General features: G+C 44.4%; 1 protein-coding gene across 1 annotated transcript in view; it reads right to left on the minus strand.

Moving 5' to 3' along the window:
• Positions 1-8,987, minus strand: part of zmiz2 (zinc finger, MIZ-type containing 2) — a 50,519-nt gene extending 41,532 nt beyond the window's left edge. The window contains exon 1 of the mRNA XM_080509866.1: positions 8,889-8,987. The gene's annotated coding sequence lies outside the window, so the exon portion shown is untranslated. The remainder of the gene's footprint in view (positions 1-8,888) is intronic.
• Positions 8,988-15,546: the final 6,559 nt, after the last annotated feature.

Raw genomic sequence — 15,546 nt, forward strand, 5'->3', positions numbered from 1 at the left:
TATCTGCCGGGCGGGGAGTCGGCGTCGGTACAGGTGAGGTCAGTAACCATAGGCACGGCTGGCATTTGCAATCCGGGGATCAATAAAGTGCGATAAATGGAAAAAAATAACAAAAAATAAAATTAGGCGTTGTGGGTGGAGCTCTTCCGTTTGTTAAGGCTCCTGCAAACTCACAAAAAGAAAATGTGCTTGCCGACACGAACGAGCAGCAGAAAACATGCAACTGCTGAGAAGAAGCTGGGTTGAACCTGCAGACCACGCCCCCTCACGTCAGACCACGCCCCCTTGCGGCAGGCCACGCCCCCTCACCACACTTCTGAGATGCAGCGTTAGAAATGTTCAACTGCACGGCTCAGTTCTCGCTTCGAACGTTTTCAGACGTGCATTTCGCTGAACTGTTTTCCGAGTCAAAAGAGAAAAGTTTGTGTCGCAGCCGCCATCTTGGTTTCGGCGCCCTCTACCGACCAGCCGCCACCGAGTTCAGCGGCGTCGGGTCACTGGACGATGCAATGGTTCTCGGCTTGCCCTGCGCCGTTTCAATACGTGGTAATGGACCGCAGGTTTTCGGTCTTCATACTAATTGAACAGAGTTGGGAGACCCGGTGTGTTGTTAGCCCTTAGCCTGGTTAGCATACCCCCGCCCGGCGCGTCGCCGTCTCCCAAATCCTCCGCCTTCATCGAGCCCAAATCGACTTCATGCTAACCTTGACGTTTGGCTTCGAGTCCAGCGGCACTGTTGCGCAGAAGACGTGGGTTGTCGCGCAAGTATTTTAGCCTCTCGCAAACCGCTAGTGGGCGTATAAACAGGGCGTACGCTAACCGGGAGCCGAGTCGGTTCTGAAACGCATATTGTGGTCGTCGATGTTGCAATAAGGTAAAGTCAACTGGTGGCAACAGGCGAGAAGTCAGAGGGACAAAAATTAAGGCAGGGGCGAAAAATTATACACACACATATATATATATATATATATATATATATACACACACACACATAAAAATATACATACGCACATATGTACACACACACACACATATATACATACATATATATGTATACACACACACACAGTACAGTCAAGTTTTAATAAAGTTTAGTTCAAACAGAGAATTATTCGAATCGTTTATAAATGACAAATGATTGCTCCAAAAAGGAAATTATGAGTTCTACTTGTATTTTTTCTTCTCAAAAGTTGCCAGTCATTCATTCATTCATTCATTCATCCATTCCCGCCAGGGTGTTTTCTGTTTTTCATGCCGTTACATGCAGTAACAAAAACACCCTTGATTCTTACTTGATCTGTATCGAATATCTGACGTCTACTCGCATCACTATCTACAAAACAAGAATTTCAATAAATGATAAATGTATTTCACTTGTATGGCGCTTTTTAACCACAGAGCGCTTCACATTATTAATCACATTCACACGCCAGCGGAGGCTGCGACCATTGAACACCTGCGGCTAAAATATATTGGAATATTCACAATAGTCATTTTCTAAATCACACAGACAACAAGCCGCGATATATCTTATATACTATATACATCAGCCAGCCCTAATTGAAGCCAATCCAAAGCTATTAAAATTGCACACGTACAGTTATAACTAAACTACATATCGCCGACGACCGGCTGAACGGCGTTTAATTCTTATTTTGCCGATTGTCACGTCGCCATCAAAACACTACGCAATATCATCCAATCCCGCGCAGCTCCCTTTGAAATACAGAAATATAAACCCTTTAACAGAAACTCCACAAGTGGAGCTCCTCGTAAGCAATTCACTCCTAACCGACGCCAACTTCTGGTTGTGAGGAGCGTTGGTTTTGACGCCGTGCTCCATTCCCGCGGCACCGCTGGCCATTTGTAGTCTTTTAACATCTGCTCACAACAACGTCGGTTAATGGAAGCGAAGCGTCAACCTGATAAAAAAAAAAAAAACATCCCGTACGGTACCTACGAGCCGCGCTGGTTGACCCCCGCTGAACCACCCTTTCATAAAAAAAAAAAAAAAACGCTAATTAACAGTCTCAATGGGAGCCGGGAGATTACCGATTAATGGGCTCTTAAATGCAGACGAGCAACAGTCGTCGGCAGGGTGCGAGTGTCAGCTCGCTTGAAAAGACGAGATATTATTTTTTCAGGGGGGGGGGGGGGGGGGGATTTAAAGACTCGCGCTGTGACAAAAGACTGAGCGATAAATGGAAGTCTGGAGGAGCCGTCATGGCTGCGAAAAATACAAAGTCGCTTCAAAAAATAGTCAAAATACAAGGGGGGGGGGGGAAAAACACACTGCGCTTCAGCTGGGTCTGTTTTAACGTGACGGTGTCGTCTTTTTGTACATATTGAGAGAAACTCCACATCAAACAAAGTCAGAAACGAGCCTGAAAAGGGGCATAAAACCAGCTCAGGACTAAACGACCACAATAGTGCAACAAAACCCGCCTGCAAGTCGCCCCGGAACAGTAAACGGGCTGCGGTCGAGTAACACTGCAACACAAGTCGGCTCAAGTTAGTCCAAGAAGACGACTCAAGACCAGCTTCAAGACGAGCTCAGAGCTAAACTACCAAAAAAATAAAATAAAAGCAGCCTCCAACTCGCCCCACAACTAAATTACAACAATACAACAAAACCAGACTGAAATGAGCCCCAAACAATGAAACCAGGCTCAGATTAGGTCAAAAAGAGCAAATGACAACAACAAAACCAGCCGCAAACTGGCCCGCAAACCAGGCTCAGACTCGCCCGCAAACCAGGCTCAGACTCGCCCGCAAACCAGGCTCAGACTCGCCCGCAAACCAGGCTCAGACTCGCCCGCAAACCAGGCTCAAATTCGGTCCAAAGGAGCAAATGACAACAAAACCAGGCTGAGACTCGGTCCAAAGGAGCAAATGACAACAAAACCAGGCTCAGACTCGCGCGCCCGCAAACCAGGCTCAGACTTGCGCGCCCGCAAACCAGGCTCAGACTCGCTCGCGCGCAAACCAGGCTCAGACTCGCGCGCAAACCAGGCTCAGACTAGGTCAAAAAGAGCAAATGACAACAACAAAACCAGGCTCAAACTCGCCCCAAACAATGAAACCAGGCTCAAATTAGATCAAAAAGAACAAATGGCAACAAAACCAGGCTCAGACCCGCCCGCAAACCAGGCTCAATCCAGCCCGCAAACCAGGCTCAATCCAGCCCGCACACCAGGCTCAAATTAGGTCCAAAAGAGCAAATGACAACAACAAAACCAGGCTCAGACTCGCGCGCCCGCAAACCAGCCTCAGACTAGTGCGCAAACCAGGCTCAAGCTCACCCGCAAACCAGCCTCAGACTAGCGCGCAAACCAGGCTCAAGCTCGCCCGCAAACCAGCCTCAGACTAGTGCGCAAACCAGGCTCAAGCTCGCCCGTAAACCAGGCTCAGACTCGCCCGCAAACCAGGCTCAGACTCGCCCGCAAACCAGGCTCAGACTCGCCCGCAAACCGGGGACGTCTGGCGGCCGAGCGGCGCCTCGCTGCTCAGCGGCTTTGCAGACGTCCACGTTTTCCGTTGCTTCGCGGCGTTTTGAACGTAAAATACGTCCAAACAGCGACGTGTGGTCATGAAAAGTTGGATAGCACAGTTGCTACTACGTTAGCCTGCTGGCTGGCTGCAAACTGCGGAATGGACTCCCTGACTCTTTACTCCTCGTCTCATTGAGACCCGCTTCCATTCAGGAAGTCCGGTCCACATTTTGCAGCCAGCCAGCAGGGAAGCACCTGTGGAGTCACTTCAGCAGCAGTAAAGCAGACGAGGCTTCATGGGTCGGAATCTCTGATCCGTGAATTACGTCGATACCGGGTCGGACCCATCCCGAGCTAAAACTAGCCACCAAACCAGCTCACAAGCTGAACTAGAAAAACTCTCCAGACAAACCAGCTGAAATTAGCCTAAAGCTAGCACTCGGCAACGTCAAAATTATAAACACAAAACAACAAATATAGCAAAAACCGCAGTGATAAGTGTACAATCATTAGCAGTTTTAGGAGATATCGTACGACAATCTTTGCTTTTGTCTCAAGTGGGACAGTTTTTTTTTTTTTTTTTAATCTGAATATAATCAAAGTCCTTTATTGTCACCATCAGGGCTGAAACTGTTGGCAGCAGTGAAATGTTGTGACGGCAATATAAAAAAATGCACGTGTAGGAAAAAAAACAGATAAGATATAATTAAAAATATTAAAATATGTACGGCCAAGACGTGCAGAAGGGAGTGTAGCAGCTGTACAAATTATTCAGTACAACGGCTACACTCCTTTCTGCACTACTTGTGAATTACTTCAAGAGTTCTCAAAATATTTCCACCGTGATCGAGGTCTACTCTGAAACATTAATCAGAATTTACTTTTTTTTTTTACGCGACCAGTTTCACATGTACATAACTCGGGGGCCGACCTGATTACTCATGTTGACGGTGATATTCACACTTATTTTTCATTAATTAAATGCAGGGAATATGTCGTTTTTCTGGCGTCTTTGTGTTGCGTATCCAGCGGAGGACAACCCCCCCCCCCCCCCCCCCCCCCCGACTCCCGTCGTGTCACGATCCAGTCACTCCACAGCGAAATGACAAGGCGACGGCGCGTTTACTGAAAGGATTGCCTCAATGGTGGCGTGTGAAATAAACAAGCCAATAAGTGTCATTTCCCAGGGTGTGCCTCGTCGCGTCACTCACACCTGACTGACAAGTGAGCTGGTTCCATTATTGCTGCGGCTGCATTGACCGGACGTCGTCATCTTTGATGTGACGCATCGACGCAAGACATTATTAATCGGAAATTTTATATATATATATATATATATATATACACATACACACATTTTGTAAATCACCAGATATACCACTTACTGGTGTCCTGATAGTCGATGCAAAAGTTTTTATAAGATGTTTTTTTATATATACACAAACTAATCATAATCAAGCCTTAATTCGTCTCAACTATACTGGATAGCGAGCTGTAGAAAAGAGACGTATACCCAAATATTAATTGTCCCGGATCCATATTATGTCATCTTAAATCCAGGAAATGTCATGTGTTAGATACTTTCAAATTAAAGCGTCTTTTCCATCTTTGTCATGTTGATTGACACACATATATATATACACACACACACACATATATATACACACACACACATATATATATACACACGTATATGTATGTATATATACATACACGTATAAATGCATATACATACACACACACACATATATATATATACATACGTATATATACATACACACGTATAAATACATATACATACACACACACACATATATACACACACAAACACATATATATATACATATATATCCTGTTAAAGTGATGCCAACACTGTAATGAGATACACATTCACCCTAAAGCCAAGACACCACACACACGTCAAACTCACGTTTTCAATCACCACAGTTAAGATTTTAAAATCCATTTTGGGTTTGAAATGTTGACAATCAATCCTGTTTGACCAGATTCTCAAGCAAACAGATTTTTGTCTCTGCAAGATCAGTAGATGTTCCGTAAGCTCGCTTCATTTGGGTGGGCTGGACTTTCAGGCGTGACAAAAACAAGACATTTTGGACTAAAAAACCAAAATATTGATCGGAACTGAAACACGTTGAAAGAGTCCAGCCCGTCAACTCCCGACTTCAACACGTCTCCGTCTTTATGAAAATGTTTTTTTAATCCTAAACAGACCATAATCAATTCTTATCTCATTTATTTTACACAAATACTAAACGTCCCCTTAAAACTGGTGTCGTTTTCAACCCTGTTATAAATTCGCCCGACAGCCAGGAAACCACATGGATTTTTAAACGCCGCACTTAAAATAGCATATGATGCCAGCATGTATGGCAACGGCGGCTAACAGAACACCGCTATCGAGCCACAAGCACCACCACAGTGAAGATCTGCAAGCTAACTGTGTTTGGTTACCGTTAGTAGCGAGTGGCTAAATGGCAGTGTTTAGCCAAAGTTAGCTAGAAATAGCATATGATGCCAGCATGAATGGTAACGGCGGCTAACAGAACACCGCTATCGAGCCACAAGCACCAAAGTGTAGTGCTGCGAGCTAACTGTGTTTGTGTTTGGTTACCGTTAGTAGTGAGTGGCTAAATGGCAGTGTTTAGCCAAAGTTAGCTAGAAATAGCACATGATGCCAGCATGAATGGTAACGGCGGCTAACTTACAGCTAACAGAACACCGCTATCGAGCCACAAAGCACCACCACAGTGTAGAGCTGCGAGCTAACTGTTTGGTTACCGTTAGTAGCTAGTGGCTAAAAGCGGTGTTTAGCCAACGTTGGCTAGAAATAGCATATGATGCCAGCATGAATGGTAACGGCGGCTAACAGAACACCGCTATCGAGCCACAAGCACCAAAGTGTAGTGCTGCGAGCTAACTGTGTTTGTGTTTGATTACCGTTAGTAGTGAGTGGCTAAATGGCAGTGTTTAGCCAAAGTTAGCTAGAAATAGCACATGATGCCAGCATGAATGGTAACGGCGGCTAACTTACAGCTACTACAGAACACCGCTATCGAGCCACAAGCACCAAAGTGTAGAGCTGCTAGCTAACTGTTTGTGTTTGGTTACCGTTAGTAGCTAAACAGCCATGTTTCGCCAACGTTGGCTAGAAATAGCATATGATGCCGGCATGAATGGTAACGGTGGCTAACTTACAGCTAACAGAACACCACTATCAAGCCACAAGCACCACCAAAGTGTAGAGCCTCCAGTGACGTTAGACGCGTCTGTTCAAGGTTACGTTTGCTAATTCATGATTAGCGTTAGCTCAATCACGCTGTGGTCGTTTCCCTGACGTGTGCCAGCTTAGCATCCTGATTCACTACGCGGAAGTTAGTCTGCTAATGAATGTCGACTAACTGAGCCAAGGCAACGTCTGTTAGAATAGTCGACTATTCCATAAAATAATCGCCCAAATAATCGTTTACCCCCCGGGCCTAAGAATCGGCGGGAATAGCAACGCGAGCTGCGAGAATCCGCCGTGGAGCGACGCGCAGTCCACGAAAAGTCATCTTACACATAAAATATGCAACCTCTTTCACGAGAATGAGGTTAGATACGTCTTTATTTCAGAACTCCAGTGTTTTCAGGTGCAAAACAGACAAAGTCATGGGTATAATCCGCTCTCAGTCATTCTCATTTTAATTGTTATCGAGGTGAACTGCCCATAATGTCGTGATATTGATTTGAGGCCATATCGCCGTGATCCGTACGTACGAGCGCCTGGTTTTATTACAGAAACGACCACCAGCACCAACGTCTCCATGTAAACGGACGTCGTCCAACCCGTCATCGAAATGTAGAACTTTCCCCGAACAAAAACAATAGAAATATGATCTTTATAACCACATTTTCTATTACTGAGCGCTCCTATCCGAGCCTAGTCGCGGTCAAAACAAGACATTTTGGGACCAAATACACAAATTCCATCCAACCTTCAAAATAAAAACACACGCGAGTCCACTTGATTTTTTTTTAAAGGTTGACCACCGTCATAATAGTCCTTACAACCACACTATTCATGATTTCTGCACTGGAATGTTGATTTAAAAAGGAGAATATGTCCTTTTACATCTCTTATATAGAGCACAACATTACCTTCAAATTAAAAGACTTCAGAGAGCTTTACATTATGGTTTAAAATGTTAGCCAGTCATCGACCCCGGTGTCATGTTGGCATAACCAACAAGACGCCACCGATTTCTCGTCACAGCCACATTTTTTTTTTATGACTAAACTGATCACAACTGCATACCGACGTGTTTTGCGTCACTTCTAAATTCCCCACCCCGTCACATTAAAGTTCCACGCTCTTACACCTTTAAAAACTACAGACAATTATGAGCTGACATTCTTTGGAAGTTACCCATTACCAACAGCCAAATCTTCTTTTTTTTTTTTTTTTTTTTTTAATGACTAACCTGGTCACCATGACCCAGAACCAGAACTTTAGATTTCACCCCCCCTCCCCAGAATGTGACTGAAAAGCAGGGAAGCAGGCGTGCAGAATTTTCTTATTTATTTATTTTTTAAATAGTGAATCAGTCAACACAAAGAGGGGCAGTGGCGGTGTCACATCCAGGGTGTTTTCTTGGATTTCTGCACTAAAAAGTGAGCGGCTTCGTGCCAAGACAACATGTTATTGTGGCCAATGGTCGCTCCAGGAAGTCACAACCAGAGGAGGAGGAGGAGGAAGAGGAGGAGGAGGAAGAAGAAGAGGGGGAAGAGAGAGCGAGAGAGAGAGAGAGAGAAAAAGAAAACCAACAGACTGCTGGTGTCTACCTCCACACACGTTAAATACACGATCCATCCACACTGTTTAACGCACAAAGCATGCAAGATTAAATACATATTGTTTAAAAAAAAAAATAATAATAGAAATGGCCCGGGTGTGTTCGCGGACCGCGGCCAGCCGGGGAACAAAGCGCCGCAGCGGGGATGTTGCACGCCGCCGCGGCGGTGGCGGTGGCGGCGGCGTCGGTGTCGGTTGCGGACGCCGCCGGGGCTTCGTATTCTTCCCCATTTAAAAAAAAAAAAAAATGTTTTGAGTTAATAACGCGTTACCTGTGTGAACGCGGGGGAATAAAAAAAAAAGGTGTCGGCCGTTGTGTGTCGCCAGCGACGCCGGGGTGGGATGGTGGCGGACGGTGACGCGGTGGAGCTTCCCCCCGTGCCGCTGGCCGGCTGCCTGCCGCCGCTAGCGGCTACCTCTTTTAGCTCACCTCCTAGCGGCGCGCGGCGCGGCGCGCGGAAACGTAAAAAACTTCGACGCCGGCCGTCGCGCGGGACGTTCACGGCTACCGAGGCGGTGGAGGGTGGCGGTGGCGGCGGGCTTACCTTGCTCGTGCCGGTTGTTGAAGCCGCTCGCTCGCTCGCTCGCTCGGCGGGTCGGTGGCGGTGGAGGTGGACGGGTTAGCTTTAGCCGTTAGCCGCTGGTGGTGTCGCAGTCGAGGCTAAAACAAGACGCGGCTGCTGGATGGCCGCTTTATCGAGCACAGCTGTGGAGGCTTTTTTTTTTTTTATTCACATTCCACGCAAATTTATCTCAAAACACCTTTAAAAAAAATAAAAATAAAAAAATATATAATCCAGGTGCGGTTTATTATAAACTGCTAGTGATATGGTTAAAAAAAAAAAATTAAAATAAAATAAATAAATAAATCACCATAACAAGCCTGTCTGAGGCCAAAACCTGGCAGCTGCGCGCACCTTCCTCATTGCTCAACGATCCTTCTGTGTAATGTATTCATGAGATCACAGGGCTAATGTCTCCCACAGAGAAAGGCATTTTCCTGTCCCTCCCTCCCTCCTCCTCCTCCTCCTCCTCCTCCTCTGACTGACTGCAGACCAGAGCAGCAGATCATTACGTTACATGCGATCCATGCAACAAAGCATGCACCTGCAGCTCCTGCACGTCTGCAAACACACACACGCGCGTGTTTCAGTGCGTATGTGCGCGTGTGTGATCCATGCAACAAAAAAAGCATGCGTCTGCAACAAAGGTGTGTGCAGAATCACGTGGAGCGCCAAATCCGTGCAAATAAAATTATAATAATAAAAAAAAACACGCACATACACACACAAAAAAAGATCTTTCTCATATATATCTTTAATCACAGGCTCCTCCCCCTGCCTCCTGCAAAAGTGCCACAGACCCGATCAGCAGAGCATTTCTTTTTTTTTTTTTTTTTAAAGGAGAACAAGAAGGCATGCGTGAGATACATGCAACAAAGCATGCAGCCTCCTTGTGTGCTGCACGTTACTGCAAAACACACGTCTTCCCTTCCGACAAGTCTTACAAGTGTGTATGTGTGATCCTCCATGCAACAAAACATGTCTGCAGCACAGACATGCAGCCTCCTGCAGGGCGCACATTCCTGCAAAACCTGCAACACACACACACACACACACACACACACACACACACACACAAAGACACGTGTTTGCATTTTATATATGTTTCCTTCCTCCCCACTCTGCGCCAGATGTTTTCGAAGAAAACAAGAAGCGTGTGATCCGTGCAACAAAGCATGCATCTGCAGCACATGTCCGTATAAACATACAAACAAAAGGACAAAAAAAAAAAAAAAAGCTTTTCTTTAAATATTCCTATGACCCCCGACCCCCCCCTCACTTAACCCCCCCAATCCTCCATCTGGAGCCTTTCAGAGAGGAACAATAACAAAGTATGCAGAGCATGCACCTGCAGCCTCCTGTGCAGCACACACTCCTGCAAAACACGTTTATTCTGAGCTGCGTTCACACTGTGACCCAATTCCGATTTTTTTTGGGGGGGGGGCAGGTAAGACCCAGACCCCCATCGTATGTGCTACGAAATTCCGGATCCGCATGTAACGAAGCTTCCCGTGCAGCGGACACGTCTGCAGAAACATGTTTTTTAATGTTGAAATGAGGAGAGAACAACTTTTTGAAACTGCGACTGTGGGCCACGGTCAGAGTGATGACGTCTCCTGCACATGCTCAGTAGAGACAATAAGAACAGTGTTTTCCTCCAGGATGTCGTGACTCCCAGTCCATTTGCTCCTGGGGGGGTACAACTTTTTGAAAACTTTACGACTCTGTGGAAATGGGTAAAAATGCTTTTTTTTTCCAAAAAAAAACAAGAGGTTAAAACAACTTCTTGAAAAGGTGGAACTTTTTGAAAACACCCGGACTAAACCTCTGTGGAAACCAGGGACCACGCAATTTTTTGCAAATGCTTTGACTCAGTTTCTATAAAAATGGGGGAGAAAAAATAATCCAGCTTTTTGAAAAAGGACACCCAAGGTGGAACTTTTTAAAAACTCAGTGGAAACAAGGGGGAAAAAAATATTTAAAAAAAAATGCTTCAACCCCATATGTGGAACAGGTGGAAAAACAAGTTTTTTTTAAAACGTTTTTTTTTTTAAAGGTAGAACTTGTTGAAAATGCTCCGCCTTGGTCTATGGAGTTGAGTCCAACTCCATGGAAACGTCGGGGAAAACGCAACTTCTTGAAAATGCAGTTGCTCTGTCTCGATGGAAACAGGGTAATTTGGAACGTTTTGAAAAGGATGGGCAAGGCGGAGCTTTTTGGAAACTCTCCAGCTCCGCTTCCATAGAAACAGGGAAAACACAGGATTTTGAAAAGGACAACCAAGGAGGATCTTTTTGAAAATGCTCCGACTACGTGGAAATGGATGAGACACAATAATTTTGAAACTTAGTGGTTTTATTTTGACAGTCACCATCATAACTCCAAATTGGTGGTTTTATTTTGACAGTCACCATAATAACAATCCAACTTGGTGGTTTTATTTTGACAGTCACCGTAATAACAATCCAACTTGGTGGTTTTATTTTGACAATCACCGTAATAACAATCCAACTTAGTAGTTTTATTTTGACAATCACCGTAATAACAATCCAACTTGGTGGTTTTATTTTGACAGTCACCATAATAACAATCCAACTTGATATTTTTATTTTGACAATCACCGTAATAACAATCCAACTTGGTAGTTTTATTTTGACAGTCACCGTAATGACAATCCAACTTGGTGGTTATATTTTGACATTCACCGTAAGAACAATCCAACTTGGTAGTTTTATTTTGACAGTCACCGTAATAACAATCCAACTTGGTAGTTTTATTTTGACAGTCACCGTAATAACAATCCAACTTTTTTAATATTCGTTCTTCCCTTTATTTTCATAACAATAATCCCAGTTTATCCCTGAGGCTGTATTATACGTTAGAATATTATTAATTATTATTTATTGCGTATTTTTTAAGTCTTTAACAACGACAACCACAGGATTTGTTGGAGCATGACTCAGCTGGATTTCTCTGCTGCATGTGTGTGTGTGTGTGTGTGTGTGTGTGTGTTTTCATTGCAGCAAACAGACAACAGCACCCTCTAGAGGCCGACTATGCTAACTACATCAATTTCAGAGTTATTCCAAAACGTCGCCGCGTAAACGTGAAACTTTCCCTGGAATGAAAAAGCAAAAAAAAAACAACTTGCTGAATAATACCTCGTTTTCAAAACTTTTGACAAGAACTGCAAGTTGCAAAAAAAAAAATAAAACAAAAAAATGGAAGGGACGACAAAAATAACCCGCGTTTCAAACCGGCCACTCGGCGCAGTAGAGAGATCGAAGCTGCTTTAAAATATGAATATCTTCCGCTTGTTTTTATCTTTTTTTTTTTTTCTTTTTTAAACATTTCTCTGACAGGACGGAGTAACGGCAGCAGGACCATCCAGGCAAGGCAAGCCTGCGTGTTTGGAGTCATTAGAGGTGTCTGCAGTGTGTTGCCAGAGGGCAGTGCAGCGCGAGGAGAGGAAGAAAAAAAAAAAAAAAGGAAAAAAAAGGGAAGGAAAAAAAAAAAAAAAAACCCAACCTGCCTGTGTTTTTCAGACCTCTGTTGCCCTGGAAACAGGTTCCAGAGATTTCCCGTTTCTTCACCCCCCCCCCCCCCCTACACTCTCCATATCACCACACACTCATACACACGGCTTCCTGTACTCCACTCCACACACACTGCTGCAGCTGCCCCCCCCCCCCACCCCTCCTCGCCCTCCCCCCCCCCAACACGACCTGCCGCAGAGTACAATCACACACATTTCCAGCGTGCTGCAGTCATTTCACAATGTCACAGGACAGACTTAACCACCACACAGACACACACACACACACACACACACACACACACACACACACACACACACATATGGGGGAGTGGGGGGTGGGGAGTATGGGGGGGTTGGGGGTGGCGCTGCACACGGCTGACCCTGCATTGACTCTCCGTCTCTGCTGCAGCGGTGTGACCTCCAGGAGGAGGGGGGGGGGGGGCAAAAAAAATGAGGGGATTCTTCTTCAGATTATCTCGCGGGGCCGTTTCTGACCGTGGTGGTGGAGCGTCTGTCTCCCCCGAGACGGGGGCTGGTGCCGGGATTACAGAGCATCTTCCTCGAATTGACGTCGGATAATCCAGATTACGAAGCATCTTTCTCACACTGACCTCAAGATGATCAAGATTATAGAGCATATTCCTCCCAGTAACCTCTGATAATCAGGATTACAGAGCATCTTCCTCCTGCTAACTTCAAATAATCCAGATTACAGAGCATCTTCCTCCCACTGATTTGAAATTATCCAGATTATAGAGCATCTTCCTCCCACTGACTTGAAATAATCCAGATTTTACAGCACATTCCTCCCACTAACCTCAGATAATCAGGATTACAGAGCATCTTCCTCCTGTTAACTTCAGATAATCCAAGTTACAGAGCATCTTCATGCCACTAATTTCAGTCAATCCAGATTATAGAGCATGTTCCTCCTGCTAGTACCTTGCTCCCACTAATTTAAAATAATCCAGATTACAGAGCACCTTCATGTCACTAACTTCAGTTAATCCAGATTATAGATTGTCTTCCCGCACTAACTTCAGATAATGAAGATTATAGAGCACCTTCCTCCTGCTAACCTCAGATAATCCAGATTACAGACCATATTCATGCCACTAACTTCAAATAATCAATATTATAGAGCATCTTCCTCCTGCTAATTTCAGATAATCCAGATTACAGAGCACCTTCATGCCACTAACATCAGTTAATCCAGATTATAGATCGTCTTCCCGTACTAACTTCAGATAATGCAGATTATAGAGCATCTCCGTCCTGCTAACCTCAGATAATCCAGATTACAGACCATCTTCATGCCACTAACTTCAGTTAATCCAGATTATAGCTCGTCTTCCCGTACTAACTTCAGATAATGCAGATTATAGAGCATCTTCCTCCTGCTAACCTCAGATAATCCAGATTACAGACCATATTCATGCCACTAACTTCAAATAATCCACATTATAGAGCATCTTCCTCCTGCTAACTCCAGATAATCCAGACTACAGACCATATTCATGCCACTAACTTCAAATAATCCACATTATAGAGCATCTTCCTCCTGGTAACTTCAGATAATCCAGATTACAGACCATATTCATGCCACTAACTTCAAATAATCCACATTTTAGAGCATCTTCCTCCTGCTAGCTTCAGATAATCCAGATTACAGACCATATTCATGCCACTAACTTCAGATAATCCAGATTATAGACTGTCTTCCCGCACTAACTTCAAATAATCCAGATTACAGACAATCTTCATGCCACTAACTTCAAATAATCCAGATTATAGAGCATCTTCCTCCTGCTAACTTCAGATAATCCAGATTACAGAGCACCTTCATGCCACTAACTTCAGATAATCCAGATTATAGAGCATCTTCCTCCAACTAACTGAAACAAATAAAGTAACTTGAATGAGTTTAAAGTAAGTAGTAACTGTAATCTATCGCAGATTATGACGGTGGCTGGTTTGTTGTTGTTGTTGTTTGGCAGCAGAGGAGCCTCAGGCTCGTGTCGCCCGGCGGCGACGTCTCTTCACTTCCAGCCCTTTTTTAAGTCGTCCTGCCGTTCCTGTGTTCCTTCCTCTGCACTGACTTCTGGCGGCGCGGCGGCTTCACGAGAGAGAGAGAGGGAGAGAGAGAGAGAGAGAGAGAGAGGGAGAGAGAGAGAGAGAGGTGGATGAAGAGGTGCAGCAGTGGCACACACATAACTGTCATCTCCAGAACACATGACTGGCACTCGGTCTGCGGCTCCACCGTCTGCAGCTTCTCCTCCGCCCTCCACCCTCCGCCCTCCACCTCTTCCTCCGTCAACCAGTTGGTTTTTTTTTCAATTCACTTCATTCTTGACTTTTTTTTCTGACAGGAATGTGTCTCATTAATAGGAAAGTTAAAAAGAAAGTCTGTCACCCCCCCCCCCCCAACTTGGTTAAATCCACCTTTTTAAGTGAATGTGTCAAACAGGGCGAAGTACAGATTCTCCCTTCATGACATCACGAGGGGACAAAAACAACCACTCCCTCCAAGTAGATGACACACCCTCCCACAGGCAGATGAGCTCTGCCCTTTAAAACTTTTTCTTCCTTCTTCATAAAACACGATTTTTTTAATAAAGAAAAAAGCCCCCAAATGATTTATTACATTTTTATGTAAAACAACAGCCTGTAAAATTGATATTCCTCATTAATAAAGCAAATAATCCAGAAGAACTGTCACAAAACTTGTGTTTCAGTGAAAGCGTGCATTTAGTATTTTCATTAAATGAATCAATACTGACCACGTTCAACACAAATAGGAACTTTAATGATTTTTTAAAAACTTATTTAAAGATGAAAATAAATCAAATCTTTAAGTGTGACGCCATTAATTGAAATACAATTTTATTGATCTGTGTGTAATTTACACAATTGTTTCTCCAGGCTTCCTCAGTGTTCTTATTTTTCTATTGAGGCAATGGCGCCACCTGCTGGCTGTGTTTTGTAAGAGTGGTGCATTGTGTTATAGATGCACGTCAAGATTGGCAATCATGTCTAATAAATCAATTATTTACTGTTGTTGCACACGTTTTGTATATTAAAATGTCGTTATTTTAACAAGCA

The sequence above is a fragment of the Blennius ocellaris genome (genome assembly GCF_963422515.1).
Source record: "Blennius ocellaris genome assembly, chromosome: 15".
Taxonomy (NCBI): domain Eukaryota; kingdom Metazoa; phylum Chordata; class Actinopteri; order Blenniiformes; family Blenniidae; genus Blennius; species Blennius ocellaris.